General features: G+C 31.4%; 1 protein-coding gene across 5 annotated transcripts in view; it reads left to right on the top strand.

The window, feature by feature from the left end:
• The window catches only part of Ae2 (Anion exchanger 2), a 68,450-nt gene that overhangs the window by 16,887 nt on the left and 31,285 nt on the right, over positions 1–20,278 (top strand). Inside the window, exon 1 of one of the 5 annotated variants that reach the window (XM_071888977.1) lies at positions 9,579–9,753. The exons of the other annotated variants lie outside the window; for them this stretch is intronic. The gene's annotated coding sequence lies outside the window, so the exon portion shown is untranslated. Of the gene's footprint in view, positions 1–9,578; positions 9,754–20,278 lie in introns of those variants that run through there. 5 annotated transcript variants of the gene reach the window in all.

Raw genomic sequence — 20,278 nt, 5'->3', positions numbered from 1 at the left:
TTTTTTTCGAAAATTTACCTTACATTTCGTGAATGTTGTCCCTATATATTTTTGTATTTTGACATAATATTGCATTACCGAAAAACATATAGGTATATACTTTTGTATAGTCCATTTATAATTGAGTAGGTTCATAAATAGGTATTGATTGCAATATACAATCAATGTCTTTGTGATTTTTTTGTATATTAAGTTGCATATTTATTCCCAATTTGATAATTAAATTCAACACTTTTAATGACTGTTTAGTGTAATAGTTTTTGTTTTTTTTTATAATATCTATCCAATTTCCCATATAAAATAAACAATATGAGTAATGCGTTTTCACTTATGCCACTGTTATCCATTTTTTTACTTACAAATACCCATGCTTAAGTCTATAAAATATTATTATTTAAAATATCTAAATATGGCGACAATTTTTTTTAATCCAACTATTAAATTGATGAATTTATAGTTCTTGAAATTTCTTTTATTTTCTATAATATACAATTATAATTTAATACTAAAGTCGAGTTCTCACAAGTCAAGAAAATGAAAATACAGGTTTTAAAGGAAAAAGACTATTAATATCTCGATAAATTTGCAATGGCAACAAACCGGTTATATTAATTAATATTTAGAAAACATATAGCAACGAATGGATGTTTTACATAAGTCTCCCAAAATTGGTAATTATAGTGAAAATAGTTTAAAAGTTATTTTTAAATTAAAAAGTCCAAATTCTTATTTTCTATCTACTGAGAAGTGGTGAAAACGAGTTGTCACAAGTCTACAAAAGAAAAACGAATTGAAAACATCTTAGACCTCTTAAATAAATAAATTCAAGGTGCACAATATATACTTTTTTAAATTACAATTTTGACTCATCACATCATATTTTAGGGGTTACAAAATGTGCAATTTTGTCTTAAAAATCTTTTCTTTTTTTTAAATTCAAATTGAATTTGCCCAACAGTAAAGTTCTTCGTGCAAGGGGTGGTTAACATTAACACGAAAACAGAGCAGTCTAATGTATATTGTATCTACGACTTTTCCATATTGATTTATTGATCAAAAATAATCTGAATAAGGATAGAAAAAAACAAATTTTCCTTCCAGTTTATTTTTTTTAACAAAACAATGATAAATGTAATGTTCATAAATATGACTAGATTGCATGAATATTTAAATTTCTTATTGCTATTGTAACTGGTTATAAGCCAGCTTTCATCCATTAAGACTGAAGGCTTTACATTTTTCCTTAATTTGATCAGCTCCTTCTTTTGAAATGATAATATTCTCTGACTAATACTTAACAGTGAAATACTAATATGCAAAAAGTTATGTATAAAAAAAATTAGAGAAGATACTCTTTTAATCATTTTTGTCCAAACAAAATGAAATTTGATAACACGGCGTTACCTTGCTAACACAAAAGTACCCGAACTATTTTGTTGTGAGCTGTCGTTTCCCTCCTCTTACGTCATGGCTATTTCATAATGTATTATTTTAGATAAATAAACCAAGTTTTATGTTATTTTTTACTCATGCTCAGTTTCCAAGGAAAGGTTGCGTGATACAATAACGGTAAGGACGTGATAAAGCTTCCCTCATATCGAAATTAGTTTTTTTTAAATCAAAAAAGGGATTTAAGAGTCTCGAAATTTGTAGATAATGTACCAATTATGATACTTTTTATGTATTGAATATTGTATAAAATAAAATAAAAGATATAAAATGTGATTCCCCTACGTTCAAAATGTGAGGTGAGCCATTTTTGAACTTGTTTCTTTGAATATAGCTACAAATATTAATATTCAAAGTACTTCATATCTAAAAAATATAGAAATAAGTTATTATCTTGATCAACTTGAGCATCCTTAGCAAAAACAAAAGTTTAAATAAGTTTTAAATATCCATGGATATATTACATTTTTAAACGTGTATAAATGGTCATGTAGAAAAATATGGACTTCGGTCGTAACTTTGATTTTTTTTTTACGTTGTATAATGTAATTTTATTGTTGCACCATGTATTCAGAAGATATCTTGTAAATTAATAGTATGTTCAGCGTACTATGTTCAAATCATATTTTCTTGTGAACAGTTTATTATGAGGATTTGTTGAAAATGCGATGGAATTATACAAATATAAAATTTTTAGGTTATTATTTATATATTATTTGTTACTTTCTGCTAACACATTAAATAAATCTTCACACAACTTTGTCTTAACCTGTGTATACTTGGAGAGGTATATAAATAGATAATCGTTCTATATCAAATATCTTTAAAAACAACATAACCAACAATAAAAAAGTAAAGTCATAATTGTTTTATTTCCACTAAACTATTTTTTTCTTATTTTATTGTTTGGATTATACAATTATGTAAAATCAATTTGTCTTTAGTCCAGTGATTCTCATATTTGGGTACGTGGAGAATCTCCAAGAGGTATGTTGGTGAGATTTACAAAGAGATATATTTATTAGCAACATGAAAAAGTGTGCACTGGTTAGGGAATATGTGGCTGAAAACATATTTGTAAGGGGTTAAGTCAATTATAAAAGTTTGAGAACCACTGGTATTTACTTTTAAAATTCTTTTACGTAAGATACCAATGAATTATATAATAATTCATTCACTATTAAACTTGAATTTTTCGAATTAGCATGCAATATATGATTAGATAAGGAGATACAATATGAGACATTGATATTACATTCCCGTTTTCTGCCCATCTGAAATTTGGCATGAATCCTTATTTTTATGCATAGCATTGAATTAAAGCTAGACATATTCTATTTTCCAACTTTTTGGTTTTTCGGGTAGATACAACATCAAATATTTAAAGAAATAACCTGTGAGTCAGAGGTATACGGATTTTTCAATAAAAGTGTGTCATTAAGGAAATTGTAATTTTATAGGCGTCGACGAACAGACCAATCTTGTTACATTAATATAGACGTAAACTCCTGTAAGAATTATTCAAAGTTATTCTCCGTTTTAATGAGCGCACACTCACACGTAGTTATTAAATAACATTAAGTAAATATTCTCTCCTGCACGGCGTTGCCTCGCCTACCTATTGTGTTTTCAGCTGTCGATTCCCTCATCTCCCTTGATACGTCATGGCTATTTCATAATGTATTCTTTTTGATAAATAAACCAAGTTTTATGATATTCTTTACTTATGCTCCGTTTTCAAAAGAACAGGAATACAATTGGTTGCTGATCCCTTATGGTTTATATAATATATATATTGGCCATTTTACTATTATTTCTATGAAGAAATTTTGGCTATTTTTACTATTACTTATAACTACTCTTTTAATCAAATATTATTAAGCAATTATAACACAGTATCTATATAAAATACTATGTAGATTTGAATAATATTTAATTCATTTTAAAAATGGTGATGAAATATTATGACAGAGATAGTCTGGGAAATATAAGAGATAAATAGCGGTTGGTATGATTGACTTATTTGCCTAACTACCAGATGATTTCTGGCTTTTTCCCCCTGTTTCTTTTGACGGAAAGGTTGCGTGAGGCAATAAAGGTTACAAAGTACCTTAAGAATAAAAGACGTATAATAACAACTTGTTAAAAAAATAATATGATATGCCTAATCTAGTCTTGAGTAGTGGCCGGGAGACATGGGGTAATGTACATACTACTTCCTAGTTTTAAATTAAATAAACAAATAAGCATCATGCAATTGGTTTGGAGTAAATTAATTTGTCTACAATTTCTTTTTACTTTTTTTTGACTAAAAAAAGTTACCTGACCCCTGATCTAGAGACTAAATTACACCCTGACTGAGCTTTAGCTCACACAGATAACATTTTCTTTATTAATATATGTAGATATTAATAAAAATATTTAATATGTGGTGGAAAAAAGCCGAAATAGAGTATTTTTAAGAAGACATTTTTTTGATTTTCTTTCCTTTTTGACCCCTTTTTAATGATCTTGAATTAACTACTGCAAACAAATTTCTACTCTTCTACAAATAAATGATGAATAATCCTATAGTTTGGGTGTTATTGGTAAGCTCCCAGTTACTTAGAGTTCTTTTTTTATTTCCCTGTTTGGAGTATGAATGGCTGAATGTTATGTGTTTTATGTTAGTTTATAGTTAAACTATTTAAAAGTATAGCATTCACCTGGTTTATACTTTAAACGACTCACAAAAGCTTTTTTGGTGGGCCACAAAAGTATATTCTGATCCATATGGGACACAGAGGTAGTAGTTTAACCATCCTTGCTGTAAACCATTTAATTAACGTCCTCAATTTTAGCTCATTTGAAACTTTCAATCGATGTGTAATTTAATGGATGATATTATTCTAGAGTAGTGGTCATCAGTACTAATTAATACAAAGAAACTGACAAAGGATTGCAAAAGGGACATTGAGATTTACATACAGTTGCAAAAGAACTAGCCTAGGGCCAAGAAATAATTGTCAGAAATGTGCCAGGTAGATATAGGACGAGTCTTGGACCTAGATCCGAAGTACTCCGGTACTGAAAGTATAAGTAAACTTGCATTATCCGAAAAGATATGAGATTCAAACCGGCTTCGGATACTCGAATTTTTACGTATAATAAAAAAATAGGTGGGATTTTTCGGATCATGAAAAAGCTGATAGTATTACTTACTACTTAATCCGAGTTATTAAGCAAGATACTATCTATATTGAACGTTCAACATAAACAGAAGCATCGCGTGGTTACTCCACAAGGCTATGCCAAGGTCACAAACACAAAAATGTATCACACTGTATCAAGGTTAATATAATTACAAGGTTATACGATAAGGTGTGGACGACTGATGTTTGACTTCCACCACGCTTTTTATTATTGACGTCATAGTGGTTGCGTGTTTTTATTTTTCTAATCTTTCTTTCTTGCCCAGCAGTCGGTACGATACATCCAATTGAACATTCTAGCCAGCCCGATTACATCATGATCTAATCTTGTAGTTTTAATAACCTTGAACTGTATTTGGTTGTCAGCTCTCGTTGTTTCTTTGATTTACAAGAATGACCTCTAGACAAACTATCCAATCAATTAGCAAACAATATCAGTATCTGAAATACATTCCCGAAACCGATTCTTAAATAATTTAAATAATAGTTAAAAAATACCATATTGCTATCAGGGACGTCCACAGGTTTCAGAGGAGGTGGGGGGGTTGATTTTAGGATTTTTTTTTTTTTTTAAATCAAAAATGAATTTTCAAATATTAAATTTTTTGAAAAAAATGAAATTTTTTTAAAAGAATTTAAAAAACAAACGGCTATTCTCCAAAATTAAATTTTTTCAAAAAAAATTCAAAAATTCACAGTTCTTCAAAAAAAAAATCTAAAATAAACAGATATTCACAAAATTAATAATTTTTTTTGAAAATTTCCAAAACTCACAGCTGTTGAAAAAAAACAAATGGAAAGAAATTTCAAAAATTAAATTTATAATATAAAACTTTTTGGGAAAAAAAATTAAATTTATAACATAAAACTTTTTGAAAAAAAAAATTAAAATATTAAATATTTTGGAGAAAAATTTAAAAAATTCCTATTTATTCGCAGAAAATTAAATTTTTTGGAAATAAATGGAAAAATTAAATTAAATTTCAAATAATAAATTTTTTGTAAAAAAAATTTCAAATGTTTAATTTTCTTGTCCAGTTACGAATACCTTAATTTGGGAGGAAGGGAGCTATTTTTTCATAACTTAGAAAAGTAATAAATAGTTAAAAACTAGTTATAAATAAGAATAAGAATTGCAAACAAAAAACATTATTTTCCCAATTGCGACTCCATAAAGAAGACTCGATTCCCGATTTATCATTCCATTCCTAATTTAAACTTTATATACTTCACAAATAGGGGATAAGACAGGCATGGCCACAGGATATATTATTGAGGGGGGAGGGGCTAGTCATTAGGATTAAGTAACGGTATTTGTGTTTTTGTAGAAGTGACACTTGTACGGATTTCAACCTATCAGGCGAGTTTTGTCACAATGTTTTATAGCTTTGATAGCATCAAATTAATTGTGTATTAAATACTAAGGTAAAAAGTAAAAATAAATATATTTCATAATCATTCCAGCCCGATCTTCATTTGATTATAGAGTCGTCCCTGAACTAAAAATCTAAAAAAATGAACACTCATCTTGGATCAATTCCCTCGTATTCTCCGTCCAATAGCAAAGCGTTAATCTGAGGCCCTGTCTACTCGGTAACTTTTTCATGAGGAAAATGTAAAATATTTATCTGTTTAGGGTTTGCATCTAAGCAAGTTAGCAGGGCGTCCTAAAACGATATTTTTTGAAAACGACTTCTAGAGTGGTAGAATCTAACAACGCCGTGTACCCGTAAAATAATTTCTACAATCTGTTTCTATTTATAAGCAAATTGCAAATTGTACTAACTAAAGAGAAGTAGTTAATTTTTACACGCCAACTGCGCTCATTTTCCCTTTTCTTCCAATAACATTCCCATTAGGCACATCAATATTTTTACCTGCGCGGATTGAAGGAAAAATTTCCCCTCTGCAAAACTTTTTGAATATAAATAAAAAAACACAGCATCGTTTTAAAAAGGTTACCAGGAGGACGGGCCCTAAATATATTGTTGGTTAAAAGTCAAATTGTATCAATATAAAATCTTAATTATATTGTGAACTAAGCCTTTTTTAGGCATAGTAGTGATATTTATGTATATCTTCTACTGAATTTGTTTTGTTATTATATAACACAATTAAAAAGAAATAAAAAAAATTATATCATTTTGGTAATTAGTATTGCAGAATTTAAAAGGTATTAAAATATGATGATTCTCTCAAATTATTTCAAGAACTTCAAAATGAATAACAATATAAGCTTGGGATTCCTAACAAAAAAATATCCAGGAAATAAACAAAGACCTTTAAAGCGGATTATTCCTTTCTAAATTTATTGTTCCAACAAGTTGAATTTTTTAATGAGTTGAGGTCCCTGCAACTTGTTAATAAGATTGTTTTCATACGTATCTATTGCACAAAGAGTTATATTTTACACAAATTTAGAGTATCATTGTTCTTAGTATATGAGGAATTCATTTTAAATAGGTGGTTGTCAGTCTTTATTTGTTTGGTCTAGCCCATTCTTTCAACTAGTCCTATCAGTTTTGGGACCGCTCCTTCAAACTCTCGGTCCTTCGGACTGTCTGTACAAGAACTGATTTAAAAAATGAAATAAAGTAAGTTTAGTGACTCCATCAAGAACAAAACTGAATAAGTTTTAGGACTTATACCGGGCCGTGCAAAATTATTTACCGATGATGTAAATACACTTTTTAAGAGGTTATGTGGCAACCAATCTGATTGTTTCGTATTTTTACTGTTAAAATAAACAAAAATTCTTCCTGTGAGAGCGTAACAACTTCCACACGTGAGACTATGTCCAATCAAGAAACAAAGAGGATCGAAATTGCAGCCCTCCTCCGAACGGGAGTGCCTCATAACAACATTAAGGAACAGGTTGGGGCCTCGTTGAAGACAATTTACAACGTTTCCAAGTTACTGGAGGCTGGGGGTGATCTCAAGCATTCCCCTGGGGCTGGCAGGAAGCCCACTGTCTCAACAAGGCAAGTAAAGGCAGTGTTCAAGAGGACTCCCAACAAGTCCATTGCCGACATGGCCAGAAAGATGGGAACGTCGACATCAACTGTTTCAAGGGCATTGAAAAGGGTTGGAGGAAAGTCCCTGAGGCGTACTGAACGCCCTCTGCTAACTGAACGTCAGCGAGAAGTCAGACTTGAGCGTGCCAAGAAAATCTTGAATGATATCAAGAGCTCATCTGGACGCATCATCATTTTTCCAGATGAGAAAACTTTTACGGTCGATCCTGTTTTCAACAGGCAAAATGACCGTGTTGTGGGCTTTGGAGATCCAACGAGAAGGCCATGAAGCCGGTATGGTTCCCCACTGGCTACAGATTAACAGCGGAGGATTATGTGAAGATTCTGGCGTCCAAGGCCCTTCCGTGGATCAAATCCATAGTCGGAAACTCTCCTTGGGTTTTTCAACAAGATGGAGCACCCGCCCACGCTTCCAAGAAAGCTCAGGAGTAGCTCAAGGACAACATGAACTTTTGGCCAAGGACTACTGGCCCCCTCAGAGCCCAGATCTGAACCCACTAGACTTCTCTATCTAGGCGCACGTGGAGACCAAGGCCTGCAAAAACGACACAAGAACATAAATGCCTTAAAGGCTGCTGTCAACAATGCCTGGGCCTCCATGGACGCCGATTATATCCAGCAAGTCTGTGGCAGCTTCAGACGTCGCCTGACCAGTGTCATTGAGTCAAATGGTGGCTACATTGATTAAATTTGATCACAAACTATTTTATTATTCTAAAAATGTATGAATAAATTGTTTCTCAAGTCATTCAAATGTCATTATTGTCCACTATATGTTCTGAACAAAAATCAGTAAATAATTCTGCACGGCCCGTTATACAGGAATTAACTGGACAGGACCGAGACTGAACTAGAAAGGACAGCAGTTTTCAGTCCTAAATTAGTATCTACACAAAAATCATTTTCACAGGCAGTTATTTCCACTTTTTTTAATTCTGAGAAAATTCTGTCATCCATTACATATATATTTAATATTTTAATTACATATGTAAATCTAATCTAAAAAACGGTACATCATATACAGGATTCTACCACAATAAAGTTGATAAATTAGCAATTGAAAAATATATATTTTATCTCAAAGACAGTTATTTCTAGTTTTTGTTTTTGACCATGGAGGCATTAACATAATTGAGTTACTATTGGCGGTATTATAGCAGGATAATGTGGTGAATATTGTCTCTAGCTCAGTGAGGGCAACTTTTTATATTTAACAATAAGAGCTTGTAGTAATTTATAAAGGGGATTTGCCCCTTTAAAAATCTATTGAATATCAATTTGTATTAATAGATTAATTAAGGGTAAACTATTAAAGCTGAATTAAAACATAAGAGAGGAGTTGCTGAGCAATAGGCAAAGGTCAAAATGTATTGATCTTACTAATTTATGCATAAAATACTATTTAAACCTTGAATTGGAAATTGTATTGCTTTGAGTAAATTATCTTATTTGTACGTTTGTTAGTGAATGTTTCAATTGAAAGTAATTCTTTTTAATATTGTAGCAATTTCTGAATATATTTTTTTACTATTTCAGCTGGTATTTTTGAAGAGAATATGCCACCTATTTTAGTAGTCAACTTTAGAATATATTTATATTTCGAAAATATCATTTCATAACTTTTAATAGATAATTTTAATGTATGTTAACATTAAAAAATGCCTAAATAATAATCCAGTGTAGATTATTTTATACATTGGAGAATATTCTTAAATGGTGAATAGTATTTCAAACGGAACGTTTTCAAATGCTTCCAAACTATTTTGGGAAGCTCTTTAGGCGTACATTTAAATATATTTTTTTATGAAAAGATGAGAATGACTCTTATAATTATTGCAGTTTCTTATATCCCGGCTTGCTTTTATGTTATCGCCATACGGTTATTCTCATCTGTTTGTTCTTCCTTGGGATAAAGTTTTACAACAGTTGGCATCACATAATTCAAGGTCGACTCATGATAAAATACATTTAATACAGCAGTTTCATCAAGAACCGTATAGTTAGAAGAAGAACTTTTGAGAATATTTTTGCGTCCATGAATTAAAGGAGATCGATATTCACTTCTAAATTGTCTACAGGTAGGATTATAACTCCATCCATTGTATAATCTCACAGCATTGAATCAAATTTCCATATGATTCTGGGAAAGATTATAAGAGGCGAGGTACGAGAACTCTATTGAATCCAGATTTGAGATCAAAAAACGAATAGATTTCTTATCACCAAGAATCCCAAGAGGGCCTATTTTTTTCATTGAATTGGTTACTTTCATCTGACTTTGATCAAAGAGATTTCTTATTCTGCGAAAACTGTCAATTAAACTCTTCAAAATACAACCTTTTATTTATTTTCTATAACCTTTCAAAAAAGAAACTATGAGTCAATAATTCTTTTTAATTCTTTTTTTGCTTCATTAATAGGGGAAATTAAAGACATTTTTAATATTGCTCTAATATAGTATCTCTAGTCCACAAATTTAAGCTGAACCGTTGATTATTTCTTTTACTGCACGTTCACAACTTTGTGTGTGGCATGAGAGAAGTCGAAGCAGTTAAGAGACAAAACAGTTTAATTGACTTTGATGAATGACTATTGTGATAAAAGGTCCAGTAGCGTAGTTCCAAGCCTGGAACATAAATAATTGAAGTATGATCCCAAATAAGGTTAGGTGAACAGTATGGCAGTACACTAATATCTCCCAAATCACTTCCATCTCCGATGTCTACTATTTTTGATATCCTAAATTGTCTATCTTCTTCCTTAGAGCTTGATAGTAAAGATAGTAGAACTCAGAGTTACCATACCACACAACTTTCTCCACAAATTTAATGACGATACTTTTTTTGAAAGTACATCTCCTTTCTTTTTTTTTTCATGTTATGAATTAATTGTATTTGATGTCACGTATGTGATTGACAGATTAAATATTTAAATCTACTTTAATTGCGAATCATATATGGAAGTAAAAATTAACAATGAACTCGACTATAAGACACAACCTTTTTGTTTTATCTACAGCCAACCCATGCTTTTATATGTAGAGTCGTACGAAACAACTTGGCGATATGAGCCATATTGAATGTGAAGCAATGACGATTTTCATTTTAAGAAGTTATTCATCTGCAATTCCTAAGTTAATTATTTTTGTAATGCAAGGAGCATAAAATTGATTATTAGACAAATCATCAATGATACTCTCAGAACATTTCAAACACAGGAGGAAACTTGTGCTTATTTTTCTGAATTTATAATTATATTTGAAGTCGTCAAGGATTTGAAGATTTCAATTGAGGCTTTTATCACGGTAGTCATTCGTCAAAGTCATAAGTTTTATAGAAAAAAAAAAAAAAAAAAATATTCATGATGAATAAAAATATCGTACTTATAGTATATAAAGATAAAAATATGTGCTTAAAAAAATCAACCACGGGTTTAGACCCTAAAATAATACTTTTAAAATGAATAATCTGGTCAACCACTAGAGCTGCCTTGCTTATCCATACTAACAAAGCAAAGTTTGTCTGTTTAAGTGTATGTATAAAGGAAATCGAGTTACCTGGTGCATTAAATATATTGATAGCTTTTTGATCTAAGAAATAGCAATTTAGTCGTATTAATCAAACATTGTCGACCAGGGGATATCCTTATAGGCTATATGCTTATGCCTGCAATATCTATGTCATTTATTGTTATTTTTTATCAGGGGTTGGCAACCTTTGGCACGTATGTTGTGTATGTCTTTTAGCATTGTTGTTGATAGTGGTACACTTATTGATTAGAAATGATGACGTTGGCACTCCATGTCTCAAAGATTGCCTACCCCCCTTCTGTTATATACAATCCAACGGGACACGGGGTGCGCTGTATAAGTACTCTCTGATGTAAATCATATAAATATTTTTGATATAAGAAATAATTATGTGTTCGTAATAATGGAATATTTCAGGCGTGTACGTATAAAAAGAATACCATTATTATTATTTTTCAAAATGCCCGTTAGAATGGGTAATGTGCAGATTGTCTCAGCAATCTATAAAATTTCCAATAGAGGGATCAATGGTGATTTGAACTTCATTTACATTGTCAGGAGAAATGATTGTGGGTAATTTGAATGTTAAACAATTTATTGCTAAGCAATTTTATCATTAAGGATTTGATTTTTATACAATGACATTGCATGCAATTTGTTTATTAAACAATTCATTAAAAAGCAATTTGATCATTTAGGATTTGATTTTGCAACAGTTTCATTGTAAGCAATTTGATACTCTAGTTTATTTTGATTGAAATTTATATTGTATTAATACAATCAAACTATTGTATGAGAAGAAATGTTCACGAGAGACTCAATTTTATTTAGACAAATTACCTCCACCAACATGTTATGCAGGTAGACAGACAGGGGGATCTAAAACCTTATCGCCTCGACTATCCTGAATATGAAGGACCCCTTTCAACGGGTTTCAACCACTTCTTCACAAAGAGGATCAAAACCTATCGCCGCCTCTATCCTGAGTATCAAGGACCCCTTTTAATATCCTGATCACGGATGTCTAACATTCCTACTTGAAATTTTTTAATTGGCAGCAGAACCTATTCAGTTATTTTCTTTAAAAATAGCTACATAAATCAACTATTAAATACAAATTAATTTCACTTTTAGACCAAATATAAATATTTCAAATTTAATTTTTCAATACCAAATTGTTTAAAAAAGCTAATCTGGCAGCCATGTTATAGTCTCAAAAATTACGAGATACCCTCAAATATTTTTAATGTTTGTACGTATTATAAGCGTTCTACGCGTTTTGATGATACTAAGACAATTTAGATAAAAAATACTACTTGGATTTAGAATGAGCAGTGTCCACACCTAAAAATTAGGCAAGCTGCAATGCCGCCCACGATCCACGGGTTGGGCATCCCTGCAGTTGATTATCAAATTGCTTGCAATGAATTGTTTAATAATCAAATTACCCACAATAATTTCTTAGGACAATGTAAATGAAGTTAAAATCACCATTGACCACTCTATTGGAAATTTTATAGATTGTCCAGGTATTTATCAACTTGCCCGCTCTGAAGGGCATTTTACAAATTATCCGGGCATTCTGCACATTGCCCGTTCTAATGGGTATTTTTACAAAATGTCCGATTTTCCACATTGCCCGTAACATATATATCCATAATTCATGTGTGTATACATTAAGATTTGCAAATTAAAAAAAATAATTTATAGCTATGGACTTTTGAAATTGTTTTCCAAAAAATTTAATTTTTTATGAACAGCTGGTGATTTGTGAAAGGATTTTCAAAAAAATTATTGTTTGAAATGTAATTTTTGATTTTTTTTTCCAAAAAATAAATTTCTAGTGAATAACTCTGTACTTTTGAATTTTTTTTTTCCGATTTTTTGCCTTCAAAAGTGCCCACTCAGCCTCACACCCTCCTATGCTACTGCCACAAAATAGGTCTACTAAGTGTTCGCCTTTGCTTTATCAGCCATTTCAATCATATTTAAAAAACGTAAAAAATAAATTTTTTTTAAGTACTATTGGAACGGAACGCTAAAATCTGATTTTTAGCGTTCAACCTTTAAAAAAAAACCTGTTCTGTTCAGCGTTCTGTTCATTGAATGCACGTTCCATGGAATGCCGTTAGCGAGCCTGCACTGAAGATTTATCGAGTAGCTATTTTCTATAATACCTATTAAAGAAAAATTGGTATTTTAGCCGGCGCCAAATTACTCCGGTAATACCGGGTACTACTACCTCTAATTTTAAACATTAAAACAAAAAGACTGTAATACAATGTTTTTGAAACAATTATCATAAGGAATTTACTTGTTTTGAAAACAATCACGGGTTTTCTTGTGCATATTGTATCAAAAAAACAGACATTGAAAAAAAAAAAAAAAACAGGTTAACTATCTACTTATAACATTAAAGTGCGTTATATAAAATGTAATAAAACTTCAAATAAAAATATGGAAATGAGCTCCATATGGTATGTATTAGTGTTGAGACTCGGTCCAACACCGATTTTTTTTTTTCGGTTTGGTCTTAAGTAAATTTTTTTAGAGCGATTTTCGCTTCAAACTGTGGTCTCAGTCCGTGGACCGATTTTTTTCAGTCTCACTCTGTATACCGATTTTGATTCGGTCTCAATTTATGGACGATTTTTTTCGGTCTCAATTTACGGACCGATTTTTTTCAGTCTCATATATTATGAGAGACAAATATTTTTCTAGATCAAATGTCATTCATTTTTTTCAAATGAATGACGGAAATACCCGATAAGTTCTAGAAAAAATACTGTATACATATAAGAGACGGTGGGATCAAAATTAATCCGAGCTATCTCTGTTTAGACTTCGTGCAACGTGCTTGGAAAAAAAAAAATTGAAAAATCCATAGTTATTCTCAAAAATTAATTATTTTGGAAAAAAAAAATATATATTAAATTTTTGGGGAAAAAAATCAAAATTCCAAAGATGTTCACACAAAAAGTAACAAAAAATCCATACCTATTCAAAAATATTAAATCTTTTGGAAAAAAATTTCAAAAATCCCCAGCTATTCACAAAATATATATATATTTTTTTAAAATAATATTCCAAAAATACAATGTTGCTCACAAATAATTTAACTTTGTAGGCAAAAATTACATTTTTGGAAAAAAAATTCAAAAATCCACATTTGTTCAAAAAAAGTTAAATTTCTTGGAAAAAAATTTCAAATATTAAATTTTTTTAATATTAAAATTTCCTTGTAAATAGCTAAGAATCCTTAATTTAAGGGGGTTGCACCCTCCATCCCACCCCTTGCGGACGCCCAGCAAAGTATCATCATAAAATTTGTTTTCTCCTACTAATATATTTTGAAGATTTTACGATTTTTAAGATTTGTTACCGTTAATATTAGCGTGCTCTGATCATTAGATGAAGTTATGTTGATCCTCTTATCTTACTCTGAGGGCCTGATTAAATTGAGCTACGTACTCAATGGCACATCTAATATATTGGATAATTGGTCAAGTTCTTAACAGCCCTTAAAGTCTGCAGGCTCCTCAAATGAAACAATAAGTTGGTCTTGCATATACATTATTTTTTGACCTGCAACTTCATCAAAATCCCCCTCTGCCCTCCTAAAGACCTACTATCACTTTTGGAACAAACTATTATGGATTATACCTGAGCAAGCATTTAATTTAGTTTAATTTTTGATAACTAATAATATTACATAAATAAATACGTAATTGCAAGGTTAATAGAAATAAAGGCTTATATCATAAGGATTTTCTGACTTATGTGTGACTTAAGTCTTAGTTAAACTTTAATTATATTTCAAACGCCAAAATAATTTGCCTATTTTCTTATTTCACACATGATTTATCATTCTAATAAAATTTGGTGAAGATTGATTTAGAATGATGTGACTGATATACATATACATTATGACGCCATTTAAACAAGATTATCCGATAAAACACCTTTTGTCTCCTATTCGGATGCATTTGAAGATTTAAGAAGGGAAAAAAACGAGAAAGGACCTTTACTAGGAAACAAAATATTTCTGACTTTTCTTTGGAAAAAAACTTTTTATTTTTTTACTAATGACCTATTTTCAGAAAGAGCATTAATTATTTCTTTAAGACTACTTTTAAATGCGAAAATTTGAAAGTTTTTATTCTGTACACTGAGATCAAATGAAATGAATAAAAAGAACAGTATCCAAATATTATTTTTTTATATTTCAATTTTCCATTAATTGGTCCGATGGATTGACACTACTTACGAATAATCTATACTGTATAATTAAGTAATGGACTTTTGTAGAGAAAAAACACAGTTTAGCAATTAAAAAAGAGCACACGCTTTTTTTCTCTTCTCTTCTTCTATATAAATGTTAAAATATGGTGGTTTACAACATTGCTCCATTTCAAATATTCTGTGTTTGATTAAAATCTATTTCTAATTCGACTTTACCATTCAACCTTCAGGACAATGGTAATAAAAACCACGTTTATTAGATAAATTGATAGATTATAAAAAACATATTATAATCCATCAAACGTTTTTTTCCACAAAATGTAGTCCTATAATAATATTTTGAATGCTTCTGCGAATTTTTTTTTATAATGCTTAATTAACTATTTCATGGCGATAGCAAATGTCATTCATCGTACACATAATTAGCATTGACTTTTGACACATTCATTATTAACCTGAGACGTAATTGATGTAACTTTATACATACTCGTAGTTAGATCACAAATATATTAGCTTCCCAGATACCAGGATACCGTTTCCCCGGGATTTTAGGGTGTTTTAAACTTATGTACGTAAAATCCCACATTAAATTATTTCATAATATAAGCTTCATTTAGTCATAAATAATTTATTAAATTAAAAGTTAAATCCTACATATTAAAGAATCTTGATGACACCTTTAGGCCAAGGGCTCGGATATATATTTTTCTATCAAAGAGTGCAGAGACAAAACAAGGCATGATTGGAAAATACAAAAATGTGGTTTTTATCAAAAGGAAGGACAAATCAAAATCATTTTGTGATATGTTTAAATACTATATTTAACCATAAATTATATTCAATATATCCTTTTTTGACAAGCCCGATCACCCTTGTCACGCCGGCAAACAGATCGACAGCTCTTGAAAATGAAAGCCGTGTCCATGACGGACATCGCTGTCCTGATGGCAGCTATGAACAAATCCAAATATGAATGATAGGTGCGCCAGACATTCTTATCTAAGATACTCTAAACTGCAAAGCCCAGGGGGGTTGAAGTCAGGAGGAGTGCCACATGCCAAAAGTAACCCATATTGTTGTTGCAGAAGTTTTGGTTCTTCTTGGTCGTATTGTTGACAATCTGGATGGAGAAGTCAACGGTTTCTACAGTCTTCTCGGCACTGACACCCGCATTGATTTTTGTTGTTGTTGCTTTGACATTTCTACACTGGGAGACAGGGGATACAAGCAAAACTTGTTTATTTTAGATGTATTTTGGTTGAGTACTGAAACCTCGTAGTCAAAAATAATGGTGATAAAATAGAAATTAAATGCTACTGCAGTTTTTGGATCCCCGCTCTGTAGTGTACACTCATTACTTTTTATGTTTTTTCTTTTTTTTTTTTTTGCGTGTCGGATAAGGTAACATAATTTAAGAAAGTGAGATTCATAGGATTTTAAAATGCACTTTCTGTGATAAGGATAAAATGCAGAACTGAAAATTAATAGTTCAATATGGACCAGATTAGTTTTTACAATAGATTATTTTTTATTAAATGAGAAACCCTAATATATATATTACCTATGTACAGGGTAACCCATAAGTCAAAGGACGGGAAGTTTAACTTAATATTTCTCCTAGATGGATGGATATTTTTTAATTATACTTACTACAGATGATTATCGCAACCTTTATCGTTGTTTGTTAAAAAAAAACATTTTTTTATCAAACGTATTCTTGAGCCTCTAACAAACAACATCATGATCACGAAGCGCGCCATTATTTCGCTTCATTTGGAAGGGAAGAGTTGCAGAGCCATTTCCAAGGCCCTGAAAGAACTCAACAAGTCCATGTAATCGGTCCAATACAAGATCAAGCGGTACAAGGAGACCGGGAGTGTTAATGGCAGGCCCAGAGTAGTCCCCTGAGGTTCATGAGGACACCTTGATTGATTGAGGTAACAAAGTTGGATCAACAGCAAAAAGAAGGGGTCTCAATGTCCAAGAAACTGATCCAGAATTACTCAAGTCTTGTATCCAATTTCCAATTATTTGAACTGACGAGAAGATCTTTACCGTAGGGTTGGCTTGAAATAACCACAACGATCGGGTGCTGGGTCAAAGAATCGAGGGCATTCCCCTGCGCTCGTTGAGGTGCTTTAAGCCGGCCTCAATGATGGTTTGGGCGGGTGTCTCCTCCTACGGGATGAAGACGCCCTTGATCTTCATTTCCGATGGTGTGAAGGTCAAACAACGTCTCTATCTGGACATTTTACAGTCCCAAGTACTTCCTTGGATCCAGAAATAGAAAGGAGCACCTTCACATACTGCAAAGTCTGTACAGGAGTGGTGCCAAACCACTTTCGAGCACTTTCAGAGCAAGGACATGTGCCCCTCCCCTTTCTTCCAAGATCTCTACGTATGGACTTCTCCATATAGTCCTTTCTGGAGATGAAGGGGTTAGTGTGACTTTTTTTATCGCAGCGTTGACAACTATAAGGCAGTCATAGTGTCAACTTGTTGGAGGAGACCCTCAATATAGCCTGTATAGATGTTCCAAAGCGTCTGAGAGCTGTAGTTGCCGCAAATGATGGCCATGTGAAAAAAATTGCCACTCATTTTGAAGAAAATTTCCGGCTGATTGGCAAAAAATTATTTCTCCAAATAAATATTTGTGGTCTTTCTTGGCTGTTGAAGTTGTTCTAAGACATATGGGTCACCTTGTATATGCAATATAAGTATGTAGAGATAAATAGAAAATGAAGATTTTTTTTACAAGGGGTAGGGTCATTGCCCCCTATGTTGGTTACTTGGTTTTTTTTGTGGTATTTTTTTGCATTAGAGTAAAAAGTGAATAATAATTTCACAAAACTAGTTATGATCCCTTTAAAAACTGATGTATGTATAGTAGTTACCTTTATATATCAATGGACTTGTATGTACGTATTTAAATCTCTGTTCCGGAATGTACATATGTACGTACGAGTACGTACATAGGACTTTATTATTATTCTCCTTTGCGTACGCGCGTCATCCCTAAGTAGTAGCCGTTGTAGGTATTAAGATGGAAGGACCACTAGTGGGTAACGGCATCGTAGAAGAAGAAAACCTTGATAAATCCTAGGAGAAGAGGGGGCCGGGGGGAATGTTTCCAAGGGTCATTCACCTTTTGCAACTTCTTGGAATACAGGATATAAAATCCACTTAAGCGTCATTGAGTAAATTTCCTTCTCTGCATCAGATACCCCTTCACTCCCTGAGTGAGAAGTAATAGGTTTATATAATATACATCAGTTATAAAACATCCAAGTTGGGAAGATGCCAAATTCGTCCGAAGTCAATTTAAAGAAAGAAATAAATAAATTGTTTATCAGGGTCAGGACTTTAAAAAAAAAGAGTTCCTCCATTTTGATATCTATGAATGAAGTCAATTCAATGTCCATTAATGGGGTGTGAGAAGTAAACAAAATAATCCAAGAGATTGTGCGTCATACTCAAGCCCTAGAAAACGGAATACATATATATCATAAATATAATATATTCATCAAGAAATATCATAATATTAATAATTACTATATGTAGAGTAGAATTGTAATGAACTTTATTATATATTTAATTTGTTAACAGCTGTTACTTTTTAAAAGTTGTTCCTAGGAACAAAAAAAAAACATGCTCTACAACGTTTCAGTATCATAGAAAAAATATTTGCAGAGTACCAGAAGCGTGAACTTTTCTTAGTAATATACTTATTAAGCGTTATAATTCAATTACAGATTTTGAATATACTGTCTATAAAGCAGATGTTTCTAAAAGTGGAACCGTTCAGACTAATTTTTTAGTTAAGAAGCATTGTTTGAATGATTTTATGATACAGAAAATAGATATATCATTAATATCCTTAAATATAAAATGAACTGCAAATTTGTTTATTTCAATGACAATTTAAAGTAAAAATTAATTGTTTTTTGAGAATAATTGAACCGTTTAATACTAAAAATTTAATTAAGGCGTCCACAATGGTATGATAGAAATGATGATTTTGGAGGATCAGATTGCCTGATTCAGATGCCAAATTGGGAAAATTAATCTGAATTGAAGACAATTGTTGAATCCGACCATTCGTGTATTCCCTCTGTGACGAAGGTCCACAGAGAGTTTTCTGAATGGAGTCTTTGTTAAAGTATAGTTCAGACTTTCAGCTATCAAATAAGATATTTTTACACTTTCTGGATTTATCTTTTTTGCAGCTATGAGCCTCTAAAAAAACCCGTTTTCAACTTTAAACAAAGATAACTCAAGTTCTAACGATATTAAATACAATTTAAAAATTGTTTTGGAATTGTTTAGCATTAGGCTGTGAAATATACATATTAATATCCTTTATCCATATTTAGACAACCAGCGTTTAAAAAAGCTTTGAATCTTAAAAAAGCAAAATTTTTTAAATTATAGCCTTTTTATGAAGGATCTGAAGATGATAGAGTAAAACTAAGGCCATATTTGTAATCCAGGGACCAAGCTCTACCATTTTTATGTTGTGATATTTTTGCTGTTAGATCAACATGAGTAATTACTGCCTATCTAAATACCTTCACAGTAGTTTTTCTTTCTTTCAATTATATGAACAAGCATCTAGCATCATCTAGCGGGTTGATTTTTTTATTAGTTTGCTCGCACCTCATTGTGCGTTTGCTGATTGTTGTTATATACTAACGATGCAGTCAGGACCTCTCAAAGTGTCAGTTTTGATGTGATTTTGATCCTTGAGAGGATTGATCTCTTTGTCAAAACAGAGAGAAACTAACAGCTACTTCTATAAAAGAAAGACAAAAGACGAATTAGGGGAGTGGGGA

The sequence above is a fragment of the Lepeophtheirus salmonis genome, chromosome 5 (assembly GCF_016086655.4).
Source record: "Lepeophtheirus salmonis chromosome 5, UVic_Lsal_1.4, whole genome shotgun sequence".
Taxonomy (NCBI): domain Eukaryota; kingdom Metazoa; phylum Arthropoda; class Copepoda; order Siphonostomatoida; family Caligidae; genus Lepeophtheirus; species Lepeophtheirus salmonis.
This window is presented reverse-complemented; position numbering and strand designations above follow the sequence as displayed.